The sequence below is a fragment of the Melozone crissalis genome, unplaced genomic scaffold, assembly GCF_028551555.1.
Source record: "Melozone crissalis strain CALT ecotype California unplaced genomic scaffold, PUWL_Pcris_2 ptg000023l_1, whole genome shotgun sequence".
Taxonomy (NCBI): domain Eukaryota; kingdom Metazoa; phylum Chordata; class Aves; order Passeriformes; family Passerellidae; genus Melozone; species Melozone crissalis.
The window spans coordinates 24,124,095-24,144,560 of NW_026535801.1; positions in this window are offsets into that span (position 1 = coordinate 24,124,095).

A 20,466-nucleotide genomic window follows, 5' to 3' on the forward strand; every position below is an offset into this window, starting at 1 on the left:
GCGTGTATGTGTGCACGTATATGAATAAATATATATATATACATATATATGTGTGTGTGTGTGTGTGTGTGTGTGTGTGTCTGTATTTACTGTGTATTTTTGGTGATGGGTAGTCCAGTCATTCTGGCCAAGCTGTGAACAAACATAAACTGTAATACTGAAGTCCCTGATCTCTGATCAGATTAACTCTTCATCTCCCAGCTCACCTGGAGGTGCACTGAAATTCCCTGAGAGTTTCCTGTCTCCTGCAGAGGTCATTATGAGTTCAGTTACAGTCCTGCCATTTGAAAGATACAAGAATCCTTGAAAAGTGGGAATTATGACCATTTGCAGGTGATGTGGAGGCCTTGCTGGTTACTGAGTGACCAATGCTGTGGGTGCAGCTCCATCCCCCAACGTGGGTACTATGGAAGCTGTTGGGAGTTCCCAGTGCTGCAACAGCCAGTGTTTCATTATAAAGAAGTATTTGAGAAATTACATTTTTGTTGCTTTTTTCCTCCTTTTCTGATTTACAGTATGAAAGACATTCCATAGACCTCTATGACCTCAGGGTGATATTGAAAAACTTTAAAAGCAAGAGCTCAGCTATATTCTCTGCTCTTCCTCATGAACGTACGGGATTATTTTTTACAGGATATTCTGAAGTGCCATGTCCAACCTGGTTTAAATAAGGCAAACTACAGGAATGAGTTTGCTGCTTTTGGGAAAGGCTTTGAAGCCAGTTTCCCTTGCAAAATATGGGGTAGCACTTTTTAATGATTTTTGCTAGGACTTAGCAGAATTCTGAAAAACAAACAAAAAAAATTAAAGTCAAGTAAGTCTATAGATTCATCAGATAGTGAAGTCAGTTCTAGGACTTGCTAGCTGAGATTCCTCAATAAGCAGCTCATATTGAAAGTGAACAAATTTATACACTGAACATAAGGAGGCAGGTGTTCTCAAGAATCTTTTGCTTCTAGAAATACTCTCATGTTTTACCATGCAATTAAAATTATACCAGCCATATGAGATAGAGCTGAATTATCTTCCACTATATATATAATATATATACATATATGTATATTTATATGACGCTTCTGTGCATGTAAGACTTCTGAGGCCAGCTGCACTTGAAAGTGATGCACTTTGCTTCAGTGAGAGTAACTTTCAGCATGACAGTGATCCTTCAATATTTCCCAGGGCAGGACATCAGCTCTCATCTCAGTGCAGAAGCCCAATTGCTCAACAGATTTTATTGTTTGAATGTCCATGCTCAATTTGTCTTTTGTCCTCTGCTGAGAGTGAAGACAAAGGTGTTGATGATTTCCTGCCTCTATTGATGGACTTTGTTTTGTATGCAATAGTTTGAGGTGACAAATTTTATTACAGGAAGAAAGCCAGGTACTAAAGAGCTCTTTAACATAGTGTAGGCAGACTGAACAAGAAACAGTGATTTCAAGTGGAAGTGGACAAAGTCAGCTAAGCAAGAAACTATGTATAAAACCAAAACCCATAGCTCTTCTCCAAGTTATACAAATTCATAGTATCTTCAGATAAAAACTTGATACTTTTAAGGAAATTACACTCTAGTCAAGCAGAAATTATTTGGTTTACTACAGAGGTAACTGGGTAGAATGTGGTGGCTTCTGATGTCTCTGTAGTATGTTGGACTACTCTGACCAATGGCAAAAGATCAGAACTGATGGTATTCAGCAGACCCCTCTAGCCAGAGCTCCATGAATGCTTGCACATGCAGATGCCCTAGATATTAATGACGTTGGCTTCTCACATTGGCTGTGTGAGATTTGATTCAGGGACTAGATATGAAAGGTACATGTAGATAGAAAAGTGACTGCAAGCAATTTACTTAATCTTGCAGTTTAAGTAGGTCATCCTCCAGTGATGGAGTTTGATTTGCCCAGAATGGTACAGTTCCTGTCCTAGAGAGCTGGCCCAGCCACCACAGGTGGCTGAAGGAATCCAGGGCTGGACAAACTAGTCAGCAGTAATCTGAGACCACTGCTAAAAAGTAGAACGAAAACATACAGCATTCATCTAGCACTATGAGTGGAATGGAAAAGCATCAAAGACTGGTACTCCTGAGCTATTGTCTCAATGTTTCTCAGCTGCTCAGGTCAAGCATTCACAGCAAAGGATTCAGAAGATAAGGATGAGTGGTCAGAGATCCCTTCCCATCACTTGCCTTTTCCTTGGCTGGCTCACCACGCTCGCTTGGGAGCTCCCACCTTTACAGCTCCCTAGTAAAAAAGGGGCACAGTGCACATGCTGTTTATGGCAGCTCTCTCCTGGAAGATCATGAAGTTTTATAAACTCCAGCTGTTTGAATCAAAGACACCACATTCCAGTGACCAGCACTTCCCAGAGAAGCAGCCTCACTAACAGAGAGTGGCCCAGCTCCTCTGTCCTGGCTGAGGACAACACCCAGCTTTGCCTCCCTCTTTGGCTCATGCCCTGCTCTTGTGCTGGGTCTTGCTCACACACATGCACACACTATGGATACAAATGGTAAGTCATGTGCATGCCAGTAATATGCATTCCTTTGAGTACTATTGCACTCATAAATACTCTGTACATGCAAATACATAGCTATTGCTAATATTCCCTTGCACTCCTCTCCCTTCCATTTAAGATCTCAACCTACAAGCCACTAAGAAAATCTCAGCAAAGGATAAGGAATGAAGCAATTTTATTTAAAGGATACATTACCTTCACTATATTGGAGTGAGCCATAAAAACCTTAAAGTCAGATTATTAAAATTGTCTAATAAGCCAAGTATTTAGAAGCTTCTTCTCAGCCTGGTTGCAGAAGATCTCAATAATTCCTAGCTCAGACTTAAATAAGTGCTAGTAAACCTTGACATTACTATGATGAAAAATCATACCCAAAATACTACAAGTGACAGTCCTGCTTATATAAAGCAGTAATGGGGTGAACCTTCTCTTATTTTGAAGAATTAAACAAGATAATTTAATGAGTATTGATCAACTGTAGTTATTGACAGAAAGATATTATCAAACTACCTGATGAAAATAAAATTTTGCTTTGCAACAATACTGTTGATGTAATAAATCATTCAATGTGCTTTTAGAAGATTTGAACGGTATAAAATAAATGTTTTACATATTATGTAAGCTAACCATCAGCTCATGGCTCTTGAAGTCTATAAGTGGGAAATTTTCACTGAGTAGGATTGCACTAGAATTTTTTCCAACTTTGTAATATTTTAAATTATAACACATAGAAATCACCAAATCACCTTCTGATGAAGTTGTCATATAAGGAAAAGACTGAAAAGTGGTAAACAAGAATAAAAGCAGATCACTAGTATAAAAAGATCTGCACTGCCTAGAGAGCTAGAACAGTCAAACACATGCTTCAATACCAATGATAAAAGGTTCTTCATCTAAAAGAAAATATATGTCATATTAAACAGAAAGAAATTCCAGATTGTAAGGTTATCAGGCAGTATTTCAAATAAAAGAAGTAGCACTCATTCAGCACACCTGAATATGTGTTGCTCCTGAGTAGCCATTGTGGCTTCTGTGAGTAAAGGTATGATTTAATGAAATAAATAACAAAACACTTGAGGGTTACAGTGTCTTGATATTGGAACATCTGCTGTTACAGTCCAACACTGCTGTCCACATCTTAAGGAAGATATTAAAAAAAATCCTAGAGGGTTCAGAAAAGAGGTAGAAAACAAAGAGAAAAGCTGCAAAAATGACTGTAAATATTATAAATGGTGGTAAAGTTGTGTTATTCACTTGATTAGTTCACATCTGAATATGGAGTCTTGATCATCTATAGCTTGGATGCCATATTTTGGCTAAGTTTCAGTGGTTAATTTGGGGTAAATCTACTACTTACTCTAATGCAACAACTTCTTCTTGGGGTGGTTTAGAAGATCTGAAATTTTTGAGCTTCACTACTACTGACTGTATAACTGCAATTTTTCCCCCTCTCAATATTCCTGTAAAAAACATTGCAAAAGAGTAAGCCCAAAGTCTAGGTGGAGATAAAAAGTTGTGACGCCTCCTTAGCTAATAAAGCCATCTACACAATTAGAGCCTGGAATTTGCTGTGTTTTATGCACATATTGAGGAATGAGCATCACAGCTATTTCCCCCTTGCCTTCAGAAGGGTGTCCATACACAAGTCTGTCCCTGTGCAAACATCCCTGGTGAGGGAAAGGACGGCGTGAGAGCTGCAGGCTTGTGCTTGCCTCTGCCACAAGGAAGCATGGAGCTAAGAGATGAGAGGCAGAGGCAAGGAAAGGCCTTGTGCAGCACTACCAGCTTGGCTTGAGCTACTTGCTCAAATCTGAATCTGGGCATTGCTACCAAGCAGCAGAGGTAAGTCTTTGAACTCATCAGAAAGAAGGTCAAAAGAGCAGATTTTCTCAAATCTGTAGTTATCTACATGGGGAAGTGTGCTTTGAAGAATGCACAGTTGTTCAGTCTAGCAGAAAGATATGATAAGATCCAACACCTGGAAACAGAAGTGAGATAATTCAGACTAGACATAAGGCTTGTATTTTTAACATTGTGGGTAATTAGGCATTGGGAATTAGCAAGTCAGGACTGCAGTGTATTTTTCATCACGAGAAAATGCTAAGATTGGGTATTTCTCTAAAAGGTATATTCAGCTCAACCATAGCTGTAAGACTAGAAAAAGGAATTAATTCAAGGATGTTCTTTGACTTATGTTATGTGGAAAAAGGAGGATAATAGAATAGATAATCACAGTATGGCATTTTGCCTTAAAATGTGGATCATTGTGAGTTTGAAAAGAGAAGAGAAAATGCAAAAGATTTGTGGAAAAGATAGTTCAATTAAGTAGACATAGCGAGAAATTCTAATCTCTGTGTGCACTTCTCTCTCTTTTGTGCAGCTGAGACTCCACCCAGTATATCTGAGCAGACTTGCACTGGTACTGAACAGATTTGTTCAGGAGCTGGAAGATAATGCCTCAGCTCAGCTTCCACTCTGGATCCACTGCACTTCCCTGAGTGACTGCACAAAGTTTCAAGTGTGAAAAAGCGGTCTGTGCTCTCCAGGGCTAGCAATAAAACACAAAATAACTGAGAATGAAAACAGCTAGTCTAGGTAGATGGGAGAGAACTAAACATCTACTTAGACCTGTAAGTTAAAGTTGTGGATGGCTCTGCACTTCAAGGCAATAATTTAACCCGTGACTCTGACAAGTCTGTCTGCTCTATTCTCTGTTTGCCCAAGTACTGAAATGCCAGTTCAGCAGATGACCTGAACCACCCATTCCTATTCCCTGTTGACCAAAATCTAAATGATATTTCCAGAAATGTCATATTTTTTGTGTCATTTTCCCCCTTTTCACAGCTCTTGCAAATCTCTCAGACACCTGGAACTCTTGACCAAGGACCAAATCCTTCATCTCCCACAATGGCAATAAACGATCAGAATTTAGGAATAGAAATAGGTTGCAGCTGCCACATATAATGCCACAGATAACACAGAATGGAAAAAGTCAGCTTTTACTGCTTCGCTAAGAAAAGAAAAATTAACCCTTGACTTGCAGTTCTACAGTCACCTCTTATTTGAAGCATTTTTTCTTCCAGTATTTCCAGGAATAAAAGCCCAGAATTAGAGCCTGCTCTTGCTTGTTGCCAGTTAAACCTTTAGGGGTAGTTTTAGAACTTCTGAAAAAGAAAAGTTCATCTTCCCTGAACCTGTGCATTGCCTAACAATGCCCATAGTCATTTCCTCCTCATTTCATCAATTTCTACATTTATTACATTTTTTATCACATGTTAGAGATAGCTAAGATTTTTTTGCATGGTTGCTAGACCCTCTCTAATGTCAGAATGAAGCTGGGTATATAAAGATTTCACAGATTAGGATCACTGCATGGCTAGTACAGTCCTATTTATTTCCAAGAAATTGTAGCAGCTGAGATCAGATGAGGTATTTGGGCCAGAAGGTCAAGTTTCACTGGGAAAGAGGATGGTACTGAGGGATCCTAAGCCCAAGCAAACCAGGCAGTATATAACACTGCAAAGTCTCCCAAACATTTTTCATGAGAGACAGAGGTCACCATCAGAAATTTTGGTTCTAACAGAGCTGGTTTTTAAAAACAGAAATATTAAATTGTACTGCAGCTCCAAATGTGCACACAGACAAGCTGAAATTACAAATTTCATCAAGACCCTCAAGTGTTATTAACATCCTTACTAAGCTTCAGATAATGTTCTGTTTGGAAAATACTCTATCAGTTACATCTGTTCACATGTGAAATGGCAAAAATGGAAAAATAAATTATGCCACAACTCACAAGAAGGTTTTTCTGAACCACTGACTTCATCAGCAGCTTGGAGTAGGTTCTTTGAAGAGCCTTCTCTAGTAAGTCCCTGTTTTTCCCAGCTCTGCCTTTTAGGGACTCATGCCCACACACTGCACATTTTTCAGCCACTGCCAACAATGGCTCCATTCTATGACACAGGAAGGCCACGCACACGCTGAAATGGCAACTGTCTGTACAGCATCCTCTGAGGCAACTCGCTGAATGTCAGCCTTGTCTTGGGCTCTGCTTCTCATATAATTTCTGTTTTATTTTAATTGTACCTTAGCTACACGTACATAACTCTTTGAAACACCACATTCTAATTCTGGTTTTGGACCCTCTTTCTGGAGCCATGCAGTGGTTCTCATGTAGACTTGCTCAGCTTGTGAGTCAATTTAACCAAGGAAGCTTCCCAAGCTGTAGAGCCGTGCAGAGAACAGAGCACAACTTGGTGCACTGCAAATCTTCCTGGCACATCTATATTTTTTGTGCACCCTTTGCTCAAATTCCTGCTGTACTCAACAGTGTGATAAGGTCTTCACCAAAAAGTAAAGCAGTTTGTGCGATTACAAGCTTGGGTTATGGCATAGAGAGGATGCCATCTGAGAAAAAAGCACAAAGGAAAAAAGGAAAGCCACAGCTTCCATGAGGAAAGCACAAACAACTCTCAAACCATGAAAAAAGTGCAAGAAAATCACGGTCAGTTGCTGTCCCACTTATTTTGGGTATCAAGGATGGAGCTGGTCTGGGTTCCTCACCCAGAGAAGGGTGAGAAAACTGCAGACCAGTACAGGAGATGTGGCTGCAGAGATTAATTACTAAGACATCTAAGCAGAAAAAAATAAGTCAAAACAAGTTCATTTGGGAGTCTAAAAACTGAGGTTTCCTCACTTCAACAAATCTTGTCACTTAGACAAGCAAATTTTATCCTGGAGAAATCTTTCTCCAACTTCTCACTGATTTTTTTTTTTTCTTCTTGCCCTTTTTTCCCAAATAAGAGACCTTATATTCAACAGTATCTTGGTTCATACTGGTGCATATTAAGGAAAGACCAGATTCAGTTCAAATTTTCCTTGTTTACAATTTCAGGCTGAATTCTGCCCTCCAGTCCTGACTCCAATGGGAGTAACACTTGTGTAATTGAATACAGAATGCAACCCTTATGGTTTTGGTCTGACCAGTAACAGAACTTTATGTGTGTTTAATTCATTTTTAGGTTTAGGCATTTTTTCAAATTGGGGCATAAGTTCTGCTCTCATGTGAGGAATGAAAATAATAAAAAAAAGGCAGAAACTTATATTTGGTTTCAGTACAGTCATGCATCCATGCATACATCCATACGTAACGTACAGAGAAAGAAAGGAAAGAACGTCTGGAAGATATTATTTTTAGAGGTATATAACCATTAGACATCTTTCCTTATTGTTGAAAAAGTCTTGAAATCAATGCAGTACGAAACATTCACTTGTTGTTTATTGATGAGGGTGCTCCTGTGCCCAGCTGTAACAGGGCCCTGTTCTGAGGGAGAGAGCCTGCAGCAAACTCCCTCAGCGGCACTGGGAGCAGGATCAGGCCTTGCTGGTTTGAAGGTCACTGCATAACACATTCATATTTACTATACTGAGCACAGAATGGCCTTTTTGGTAGATGTTTTGCTTTCCTGTAAGTTTTGTATTGAGAAAATATGACAATATTTAGGGTGGGGTAAAATATATCTGAAGAAAGAAATTAATGTGGTCATAAGGAAGGATATTTTCAGTAAGGAACTTGGCCTACTTATGTGTGTGCATGGACCAGTAATAACCAACCTCCTCCTGGAACGCTGAATTAATTCCCAAAGCTACAGTAACCCCTAAATTATCAAAGTTTTGCCTGGCCAAGGGAAAATGGGTACTGTAGCAAATCTGAAAACAAAATTGAGGGACAGAGATAGAAAGGGCAGAGATAATTTAAAAAGAGACCTCAGACACAAACAATAATTTAAAACAAAAACCAAAATAACCCTACTTTGATTTTTACCCAAAAAACCACATCAGAAGGTTTACACCAGTGCCAGTCTGGAAATACAAGAAACTGGGAAGTTTTTTGCAAATTATGGTATCAGTACAACCGACAAAATGTTAGGACATTTTAGCAGATGGGGATGAGAAGAAAAAATTTCAAAGGTGAGATGATAATTAATCAAGTTTTCTGAGAACTGATATGTAATGGTGCTTTGGCTTAAAGCATCCACAGAGCCAGAGAAACAAAGTGTGATTAATGAAACATTGATCTTCACTAAAGTTCCTGCAGTGCTAGTTATTGCAGGCTTGGAAATTTATTTTTGTGTCAGGTAAAAAAGTAGAAACTGTAACAAAACATCAGTATCATATGAGAAGAAGATCAAGATTAACTTTTGTACAGCAGTCATGCCCCAAAATCATTTATAGTTGTTAGATCACATCAATGTGTGTATGGATAACACAGCCAGTTGATACAGTGGGACTGGATTTTCAACAGACTTTCAACAAAATCCCTCACCAAAGACTCTTAGAGAAACAAAAATTTGAAGATTAGTCATGGGCTAAATGGAAGGTATTCCTCAGGATTAGCAACTGGTGAAAAGGAGGGAAACAAAGGGAAACAGTAAGTGGTCAGTTTTCACAGAGAAGGACAGCTACTGACAGAATTCCACTGGAGAGCTCACTTGGGACTCTGCTGTTCAATGTATTCATAAATTATCTGGAAAATGTTAAGTAGCGAGTTATCACTTTACAGTTTATGAGAATGTTAAGGAATAAATCTATGATGCAAAGTGTTATGGAAATGACTCAATAATAAAAATAACAGATGGAATAAAGGGTAAAAACTTGGAGGTAAAGAGCCTTAATATATACAGGAGGAGATATTCTCATCTCAGGAGATTTTAGATGACCGTGAGACTATTGGCAATGCCAGAACAATGCTACAGACAACAAAAGGCAAGGAGGGAGTTACCAGAAGAAGAATAAAAGAAAGAAAATATAATTGTGCTTGTGTATAAGTCTCTGGTACATGCAAAACCAGAGCTCCATGTGCAGCTGGATGAACAGCATTAAGGAACACCAAATGGTTTCTGAGAGAAAGACTAACATAACTTTGAGAGTCTTAAATATGTCTTTTGTGCAACTGCTGATAACTCCACAGCCTGCAAACTGAGCCTGTTGGAAAGCCACCCATCTTATACTTCCTGTAGAGATTCTGAGCAGCACAGCCAACATGATGTGCTCAGGATGTATCTGCTCCCATGAGGAACAACCATCAAGTGTGTGCTCTATCAACTAATCCTTTCTGGGAAGAGCTGGCTTTACTATGTGTGTGTTGTACGGGTGGTTTGTGCCAGCAGAGCTATGCTTTGCTGAGAAGTGTGTAACTACACACTGCTCTCCAGGAAAATTAGGCTGTCAGCATGGTGATCCTGCCAAGTTCCTAGGGGAATTCCCTTGCATCTCCTCATGCTTCCAGGACATCCTTATGGCTCCATGTCAGGGAAATTTTAACAGTGGCTGCAGTGGACTCCCTAAGGTCTGTTGGCTCAAGGCAGGAATTGCTAAAAAGCTTTTCTTCAGCAGATGCTGTCCAGTTTTACAGAATCCAATTCTCCATCTTCCTACATGTACGTGAGCACGTCCAGCTAGGAGTGCTCACACAGCACAGGTGTGTGTTGACACCCCTACATGGCCGACAGAGACGTTTGATACCAGAAAGATTTAAAGTTGTCTAATTGTGAAAATCATACCGTGTGCAGTAAATCCTTTTGCTAAGTCAGATTAAAGGTGCTGTTACTCATGGCAATGTAATACTATCTATAATTTCTGTGTTAAACTTGACATTATAAATCCTTTAATCTGAGTATTTAAATGCTGTTCTATGGCTCATTTTTCAAACGGCATTCCAGTTAACACATTTACTGCTAATGAACCACTAACTTGTTCTTTCTTTCTTGGATAAATGCTGTTGACCAACATTATTATTTGCTCGTCAAATAATTTTTTTTTTTGCTTTTTAATTTAATTGCTTCAATAAAAATATACACCAATAATGCATTTTTAATTACACTTCCCAGGTGACCTATGCAAAAAGAGGTTTTATAATGAAGCCACAATAATTAGCCTGTCACAGTCCAGTTTGGGGCTATTGTGTAGTTGTCCTTTCCATGGTTCACCTTAGCCTGACTGGAATTCTAAAAGCCTTATATATTATCTCCCATAACACTTAGAAAGGTATTAAAAATGTGCTCAGTACTGGCAGGAGCAGGCTTTCTAATTATTGTCAACCATTTCCAGTATGACGTGGCAGATTCCCTTGAGAACTGAAACAACAGCCCACTCCAGGATTTGTAATAGGCCCTAGAGCCTAAGTAGTTGTAGACAGAGCTGTTTCCCTCAGGATAGATAATTGGTTTACATAGCAGCTCCACATCTGAACTAAATCTGTTTTTACCTATTGTCATTTTCCTGTTAAATATACATAACTATTTGGGGGTATTAAATACAATGTGGCTGACTACTTAATAGCAGAATAATTTGCACGAGCTGCTTTACCTGGGATGCTAATAACTGTTATCACTCTACATTTCCATGCATAAATGATAAATATTATTAAGGTGAAATTCTGTAGTCCTTAATCAAGAACACCTTTCACTGAAGCCACTGGGAGTTTTGCTCAATTAAATATTGCAAAACATATCTCTCAGTTTGTTGAAAGTAAGATATCATCATTAAGATATTCTACCTAATGTTTTTATTGGTCAGCTTATTAAATGAGTATTAATGTTATGTACAGGTATAACCAACACTGTAGGGTGCTGATCTCTTATCATCAGTTTATAAACCACTTTCATGAAATGTTCAATTAGCAGAATTAATGGTTAAGAGAAAAATATATTTACTGTCAGTGGGAATAACCTGATTCTAGCAACTAATATCCTGAGTCTGAGTTGCTATAAAGAGAAGAGAGACAGTGAGTTTATTTTTAAAATACATTTCACTTTAAGCTTGCAAATCTAGGAGCAGTATGTACAAAACAACTGTAAAAGAAGTCTAGGCACTTCAATAGTTTTGGTCTCTCCCTTTAACAAAGGATGTCTTACTATTTCATGTAAGGAAGAAAACAATTGTAGAACATTTGAATAAAACTTATCTGTTCACCGCTTTTCAAGGAATATAAAATCCCGAGTCTGCAAGTATGAAGTACTTCAGAAATTCAGGATGTTCAGAAATCACAGGATTACATCCTAATCCTTGTGGTTAAATGTGATACCCAGCTGTGCAATGCAGTTAGAGATTTCATGTCTTTGACACTAAATGTGGTCATGTTGGAGTTGAAGGACCTTAACAACAAGATTCATCCTGCATTTCCTATTTGTCCTCTCATTTCAGTCAGTCTCCAAGGTGCATAAAAATTATTATTTTGCCTGTAGCTTTTTATCTGATGTACACAAGAACTTAAAATACCACATATATTTCTAGTGTCCATCATTCAGCACCAGCTCAAAAATCACATGGATGTTATGATTTCAAAAGCACTGCTTTGTCACTCTTTTTGTCTGATATTAAAATGTTGTTGCTAGACATCTTCTGTCCCTGAAAGGAAAAATTTCAGAAAAAGAAACAGTGGGAAATCAATTCAAAAGAGTGGTCAAAATGTGATACCCTGAAGTTTACAATTCTTTGTTGCAATACCTAGGGATATTTCGTCTCATAAGAGGTACAGGTCAGACCCTGCACACCACGACCATTGCCATTGATTTCAGTGTATAGAGCCAGTGGCTCCAATTCTACAAAATACTCAAGTCCTTGTAAAAAGCTACTAAAGCATAGCAAAATCATTAAGCATGGGCTTAGCTTTAAATTTATGCTTAAGTTAAATGGGAGGCAAAAGGATCTAAGTCTGCATTTGCCTACTACCAAGAAGTTCTTGTGCCTGAAACAAAGCACTGTATTGTGCTGGGAGAGGCAGCTCCTCTCCACCAAGACTGGTGTGGCTTGTTCCAGAGAGACAGCTGTCAAACCTGAGTATTTTAATGAACAGCAAGCAATATTGTTAAAACAAATCTTAGACTAAAACTAATATGCCTAACATGCACAAATATGACATGCCATATGTTTTGTGTGTAAGAAGACTGAATTTCTTAGAGGAAGAGAAAGGATGAGTAAAAAATCAGTCGTGTGAGTTGTCAAATATAACCTTTTGGCATTCTAATAAACTGTTGCTTGGATAGAAATATCAAGCTATTACTAATGGCTATTAATGTGTACATGCTTCATGTAATTTTATAGTATCTTATTTTAATATCTGTAATTGTAATGAATTGCAATTTAGGAAGGAAACAATTTTCATTTACTTTATATAACATAATTATGGACCAAATTAACCCCACACTAGTCTTAATTACATTTAGTTTCATTTGGCTGATCAAGCAATTAATGTGCCACTGTATTTTGGAAGTAAAAACCAAGTTGTTATGGTCTGTATTCAAAAAACATGTACTCATCTCAAATGTAGCCACTGTGTAAAACTGTCCTTTGGAATATTTTTTTTTTTCTTGGTTTACTGTACATCCGTATGTTGCAGCACAAGAATGTGAGTATAATGAGGCCCTTCTGCACCTGGGGTCCTGTTATACTATGCTGCTTAATAATCTTCTCTTCATGTCACCCTTTATCTTCTGTTCTCAGATTGTACTTGTACTTTTCTCTTTTAATTGGGAACTAATTTTAATTTTGCCATTAGATACGATAAAAAAGCCCACATATAAACTTGTGATTTCCTCAAGCCTCTATACTGTCGCTCAGCCTTTTTTTTGAAGTCAGGGCTGGAACTAGCTCTTTTTGCTCTTCTGGCTAAAGAATAGCAGAGGGAGAATATTTTTAAAAGCCAAGACAAGAAAACCCATAAAATATTGAGCTGCATACTGATGTTCATATTCGGGTTTTCCTCAGCACTCCAGTGAAATCAATGCCACCAGAATGCAGCATGAAAACAATGTAATGGCTTTAGGATCTGACCCATTAGCATTTAGTACTATCTATCAGTGTGTCTAATCCTTTTCAACTAATTGAGAGAGAAAACAGCCTTTTGCAATATAGGTATGTTGTGAATCTAATTGGGGTAGAACAAGGTAATTTAAGCGCAGTTCATAAGCAGGGACATTCTCACAACAACATAGGCACTGTATTATCTATTTATGAGGATTTGGAGGTGCTTCCAGAAATCAAGTGACTCATGTCATAGCAATAGCTTTATGTTATTTTCAAAATTTGAAAAAGAAATTACTATTCTCATGACCTTCACATTTCTCACTGGAAAAAAGCAGTGCATTTAATAAAACAGCATTTTATTTATGCTGGGTTTTTTAGAGATAATTAGTGTAGTTTTGTGACTTAGAGGTAATTTTCAGCAGCTTTCTTCCATTTAGAGGGTGGACGAAGCACCAGTCTACACAGGACCATACCATTTGTCTTGAGAGTGCATGGTGTTCTACTGGGATTAAGTCTTTGCTGGACCTCAGGAAAATCTGGGTCTTAATGTACTCTTCAGCTACTTCAGTCAAACTTTAGCACTTTTTTAACTGAAGCAATTCAAAGTCATTTTTAAAGCTTTTTTTAGCGTCCTTAACAGCAATTCTGAGAAAGCAATGGCTTTACACTTCCTTTTGCTCCAGATAATGCTCAAAGCTAAATTTCTCTCCCTGAAGAACATTAGTCAAACTGACTTTGTAGGGTTCTTTACATGACTAAAATGAATTGGATTTGACCTTTCATTTTTGACTGATCTGGATGACAATCATCAAGAATATCATATTATATTCATGTCAAAAGCTAAAAGATATTCCCCCCCCCTCACTCTTAGCAGTAGGAAAGACAGCTCTCTTTATTTTTTCCCCTATGTGTCCGCTGTAAATTCTCACCTTAACGGTTGTAAAGAGCCAGTGAAAATTTGGACACAAGGAATGTTGAAGCATCTGTAGCCATGCTTTTCATCAAGATTTTCCTGCATTTTCCCTATTGGAACCGGCCCGTGAGTTGCTGCTTCTACTCAACAGTGTGCCCAAAGCTGCTCCCAGCTGATGTGGGTCACCTCCTGCCCAGACAGGGTAACGGGCTGCACATGTCACAGCTTGCAGCAGTTTGTCCTGCTCATGCAAATAGTCCAACCAGGGTCACCTCATTGGTGCTTAGCTGATAAAGCTCAAAGGCTGATGTAGACAATGCTTAGCAAACGATAAAAGTAAATCTGGCATAAAGTCACTCATGACTTCTCAACTGTAGGAGAAACCAATCTCTCCAAGATAGAGATAAACTCTGTATCAATTGGATGGCACAGTAGATTTTCGAGAATGAGGGGTCAGAGTGAAGTATATCTTCCTGCACATTGATTTGGGTCAGATCACATGGAGTGTGGATCACGATCAAGTGAAGGTGGAGAAGTCTAGTCCTACAGGAATAGCCTGATCATTTGGGATAAACTCAAAAGGAATTTTACTGTTGCTTTCACCAGTATGGGAGAATTTTACTTGCACACGAAGCTTCATGCAGTTAGAAACAGATGTTAAAGATGGAATTGATTATACCTAGTTTTCCCCTAAATTCTCTCTAGCAATATTTCAAAAACAAAAGAAGGCAGCATTTCCTAATGCTGCTATACACTAAATTTAAGGGAAATTTATATGGCAAAGGGATACAATCTGAGGTCTAAGCACACTCAGTATCAGAGAAAAACACAGTAAAATGAATTGCAATTGCTGTCCTACATTTTTTTATATGAAAAGAAAATGTACTTACTACTGAGAAAAGAGCATATCTTTTCATTTCTAATGCAAACAGCTGAACCACTGTCCCATACCTCTTACTGAAATAAGCAGTCCAGATGTGGAAACATACAGGATTTTTAGCTGCATTTTTCAGCTGGTTAAAAAACTTTGGCATGTTTACAGTGATTTTATTTTCAAAGCACTACTCTGTAGTTTTTAAATTATTATTTGCAATGAAGAACAGTCTTGGCACTTCCTGCAAAACCTGCTGGACAGAGGGATCATTTCTGAGGAGGAAAGAACAGAGTGGCAGGTGAACAGTCCAAGTGCAATCTAGCCTTGAGTGTGAAAATAGGGTTATGGCTCCACGTAGCAGACTGAATATGACTCCCCAGTTGTCCCACAGCATGTAGAACATACATCAGTAACTACTCAAACTTCTAATAAACCAATCCAGCTTTCTTGATAGCAACTGGTGAACCTGCAATACCCCTCCTGCACTACCACCACGTGGAGAGATGGCAGTGGGAATGCCACAATGCCGCACTGTTTTCAGGATTTTTTGCTATCCAGAGCTATCAGGGAAATGACACTTGGGGATTGGATTGACTCCTCTGTATTGTACCAAAAAACCCCACCAGAGGTAATAAAGGAGAAAAACTAACAGAGAACAATAAAGCCATTCAGAAAAATTGCTTTTAACATCCTAAAAAAGATAACACAATCAAATTCTGATTTAGAACTAGATTTAGACTCCTAATATTCTTCCAAGCTAGAAATGATCTTTAGGTCTGTTAGGGAAAACTAACAGGTTGTCAACTACTTTCTCTTATTTGCAAGATGTCATTCTAATACAGTCTCCTACTGTTTATCTCAGAGGAGATTGAAGAGCATACTAAATAGTATTAAACTCCCACTGACAAAGCAATGATTACATACATTTAATTATAAATTATTCTTGATTTTTTTAAATTCTGGTTTTAGTTTACACATTGTACATCATACATTTGTTCATTAGTTTGCAGAAGTCAGTCATTCAGTTTGATTCCTCCAGTCAGTCGTTGGTGAAAATTATCCAATGTTCTACTCTATTTCACACTCAAAGCACTTCCATTATGGTTGGATAATGGTTGTACCATCAATAAAGAGTATGAATCCAGTTATACGGAGACCTCAGCTTAACCTTTCCATATGCTATTGATATTTATAGAGCTTCTGACATAATCAATTAGTCTGAAAACTGGCACTCGTGGAAGGTAAACCCATATAAAGGAACCATTGCATCTGCATTTTCATTAACCTTTCAGATAAGTACGTAGAAAATAAAAACAAATATGTACCATATGTAATGAACACTAATCCCCCAAATTTTCTAATGATATTGAAGACCAAGAATAAACTTGGTTAGTGCTATTGTGATTGCTTAGTTCTGCAGCTGCTTTCATGAGTGTTTTAATCTTCAGACAGACATCTAGAAACACTGAAAGTGAAATGAGATTAGCTGACTCTCGTATGATACTCCTCTGAAACTAGTGCTGAATTTAAAGTCAGATGCAAATCCCAGTTTCATATGGTAGCAAATCATATTTGAAGTCAGTTGCTAAGAGCTGACATAGCATAGACGTGATCTAGGAAATATTAGACACACTACATACAAGTTTCAGGGGAATATGTAAGCAAGCCAGTTTTGATGTCTGGAGATATCTGGCCCTGGAAGAAGAGCTGGAACAACTGAACTGGCCTTATTGTGTGTCATGAGAATTTGTACTCCCTTTCTACTGACACACTGCAGAAGTACACTTTACTTTGTTAGAAGACTTACTCTGTTAAACACCTGATTTTTGTACTCTCTTGATGGTTCAGAACACAATTAATGATATTTTAGTCCTTCTCTAGAATAAAGATTTAGTCATAATGGAAATATTTTCATCTTGAGAGAACAAGTTGTATCTAATTATTAATTAAAACATTATTACTGTAGATTAGTTTTCCTGGTCTGTATGTTTCACTCTATTAATGCAAGTCAGAAGGAAGACATTTCTGAAGAAATGAGTAGAAGAGTTGAAAAGGAAAGCAAGTCCTTGGTGTTTTCACTGTTAAATCCACAGGACAGGTTCTGGATACCTCAGTAATGACAGCCATGCCTCGTTGGGCTAGCCTTGAAAGGAGTCAGAAGGATTGCTTCCTCAAATAATGAAAATTCTTCCCTACTTCAAGAAGAGTGTGGGAGGTACAGCAGAAGAGAAATACAGAGGTCTCTAGGCAGGATAGAGGAAAGGTCCACATGAGAAGCTACGACTATATTGACCTTTTGGGATTTACAGCTGGATCCAGTTATAGCAACCAGTGAGGTTACCATTCACTGTTGAATGCTAACAGTGCTCACCTCTTTTTGGACCCAAGCCATGTGAATTACTTAGGGAGACTTAGACAGATGGGGTGAGGTTCCCCCTGCTGCAGCTGAAAAAGAAAATTCACATAGACTTCAAAGGGGGCAGATTTTCCTCAGTCATCAAAGGATGTTGGGTCCTTCATAATAATACCTTTACATATGCATAAGTACTGGCTAAAGAAAAATGGAATAGATTATTCACAAGGAAGAAAGTGTCCTCAGAGCCTGGTTATTTAGTACAAATTGTTTGGTATGAGTGGGATGTTTTCAACAGCAATCACTTTGGTTGCAGGACTACATGGCAAGACATTCTGGTGAAAGGAGTGAAATTCGTTCATTAATTAAATAGATATATGGCTTTTACATTTGAATAGCAGGGCTGGAAAATGTAGTGGATGGAAGGCTTTTTAACTCATAAGATGGTGTTGTAGAAATGAAGGCCTTGTAACCTTATTTTAGCAGTCTGATGGGGTTTTGTTTCAAATCCCATCTTATGCATTTAGTGCAGCTCTAGCCTTTTATTAAAATGGGAAAATATATTGTTTATAAAGGGTACTCTTGACAAATAGTAACCAAAGGAAGGTGCAAAAAATGTATTGTTTCCATAATCAGAGATACACTGTAAAACAGAATAAAGTGATAAATACAGAGTGCCGTTGTTTGTTGTTGTTATCTGTCTGTGCCCAGTGGCAAGAAAGTCTAAATGAATTACAAAGAAATTTTTAATAAAGAAAAAAAAAGTAATGGGCTCCATAACCTGGAAGAACTTTGAATAAAAAATGTCCCCTGAAACCAAAAGTCCCTTTAAAATCTCCACATTTTCTCACCCTTTTCTGGGTATTTTCTTTCCCCTGCTCTTACTTAAAAGCCTCTGGGTGATTTGTCCTATTCCCTGCCCAATAACAGCCAAACCATTGTTTTAGGGAAGATATTTTTAATGTTGTATATTTTAGGTTTTTTGTTGTTTTTATTTCTTTTCCTTGGAAATTTCATCCACACAGTGCAGAAAATGTGAACATAAGCAGCTGCAATATGAGATGAACTCTGAACACCAAATAGGTAGGCCCTAGAGGGGAGGAACTGAAATATGAGCTGCTTATTCTTGGAGCCCTTTAAACCCTCCAATCTGTTTTAAATTATTTTGGTGCCTCTATTTAAAGGTTAAATTTTTGTTGTTGTTGTGAGCCATAGTTTAGTAATACAAAACCTGGGCAACATCAGCATAGAGTCAATTCAGAGATTACACACCCAGGGTCTTTCCTGATCCTGCCTAAAGTGAAGCAGCATGTTTATACTTAGCAACACATTTTGACATGAATGAACTTTTCACGTCTCTGCTCATAAAATAAACACGTACATTCAGCAGGAAAAAAATCATCTCACTCAACGATCCAGCTTACATATGTTATTTACAGACCATATGTCCAAATCTAAATATGGTTATGTATATGCAAAAATTATAGATATAAAACACTGACTTTAGAGCTGTGCATAAAACATCGAAACTTTTATATCTATCATTGAATCCTTTTTTGGTGCTAAGTCTTTAGTACATTTGATTTCACTAAAAGCCCCAAACTTATTTTCCCCTCTCCCCTTTTCAAGTGAAATCTTGGCACCTAAAGCATTTATGCTTTATTTTTCCTTCTGCAGTATTTTGTTTCAAGGCACTCATAATTTGAGCACTAGAGCTTAGATGTCAGCATGAACACAGTTTTGATGGCTGTTTTTTGCCATTGCCACTTTGAGCTCAGCTCTACTAAGTGCCAATGGGAAATTCCTAAAGGCCAAGGCATTTTCAATAAATTAGCATCAAGACACTGAGTCTTTGTGTAGCACTTAGGTGAAACTTGATTCAAAATGCATATTTGGGGATTTCTGACAATGCTTTCTTTGTTTTTTATGCAAATTGAAAAAGCCTTGGAATCTCTTGAATTTATATGATCAAAGATGACCACCGTGAATGTGTCTGGAAGCATTACCAAATTACAGAAATACCAGAGACAGTTATATTATGAAGATTAAAATAGACCTCTTTTTAAAACTGTGCCTTCTAAAGAACATTGGGGTTTTGACAATTCATTAACTTTACGTATTTTTAATCAAACTAATTTTGAAGCATCGTATTTGACATGATACACATCAAATGGTTACTGCTGGCTGGGGACTTGGAGACTTCTAGAATGTAGCAATTAAAGGGTTTATGCTCCTCTCAATGGGCAAACTAAACTCCGTTACAATTAATTAGAGAGAGATTTACACATTCTTTTAAAGACATGAGTATGGTTTCAAAGATATTAAGTAGCATGGCATATACTCCTTCAGTCACTATGATACAAACTTGGTGCATGGATTTTTTTATTCAAACCATGACAGGAATGCTTTGTGTTTTGTTCTGCCAGGCTATTTTATTTCAAAAACTGCAACCAGTTAACCAGAAGAAAGGGTTTCCTGCAAATATATTTCAGTTACACAGGTCCACTTCTCTATGTAAAGACCAAAAATACATTATAAAAAAGCTAATTAACTGACCGGTTTGGTAGCCCAGATAAATAACAAAGTACATTTTGTCACCAGAAGAAAAAATGAGATGGTGACTCAATCACTTCCCTAGGAAGCCTGTTCCAATAACTGAAATGGGACTTTCAAAGAAGGCTGCCAATCTACGAAAGGTTTAAAGGACAGCAACAACATTTTCAATCAAATATTATGAGGTTTAGCTGCAAAGAAAGCCATTGTGAGAAATCAGAAAATCTTTATTGCAAGAAGAATTGAAAAGATTGTAAACAGCTAACAATTTTTTGCTTGCTAGGCTGAATTTTTCTAAGTTCTGATGATGCCTTGAGAAGGATTTAAGGGCTTCTACTGCCTAAAAAGAGCTTTGCAAAGGTCAAATATATAGTTTACCTTCTTGTTTTTGGTTGTATGTTTAACACAGTGCTAAGAACAAAATATTGTCTAATTGTCATATGGCAACCCTCTCCA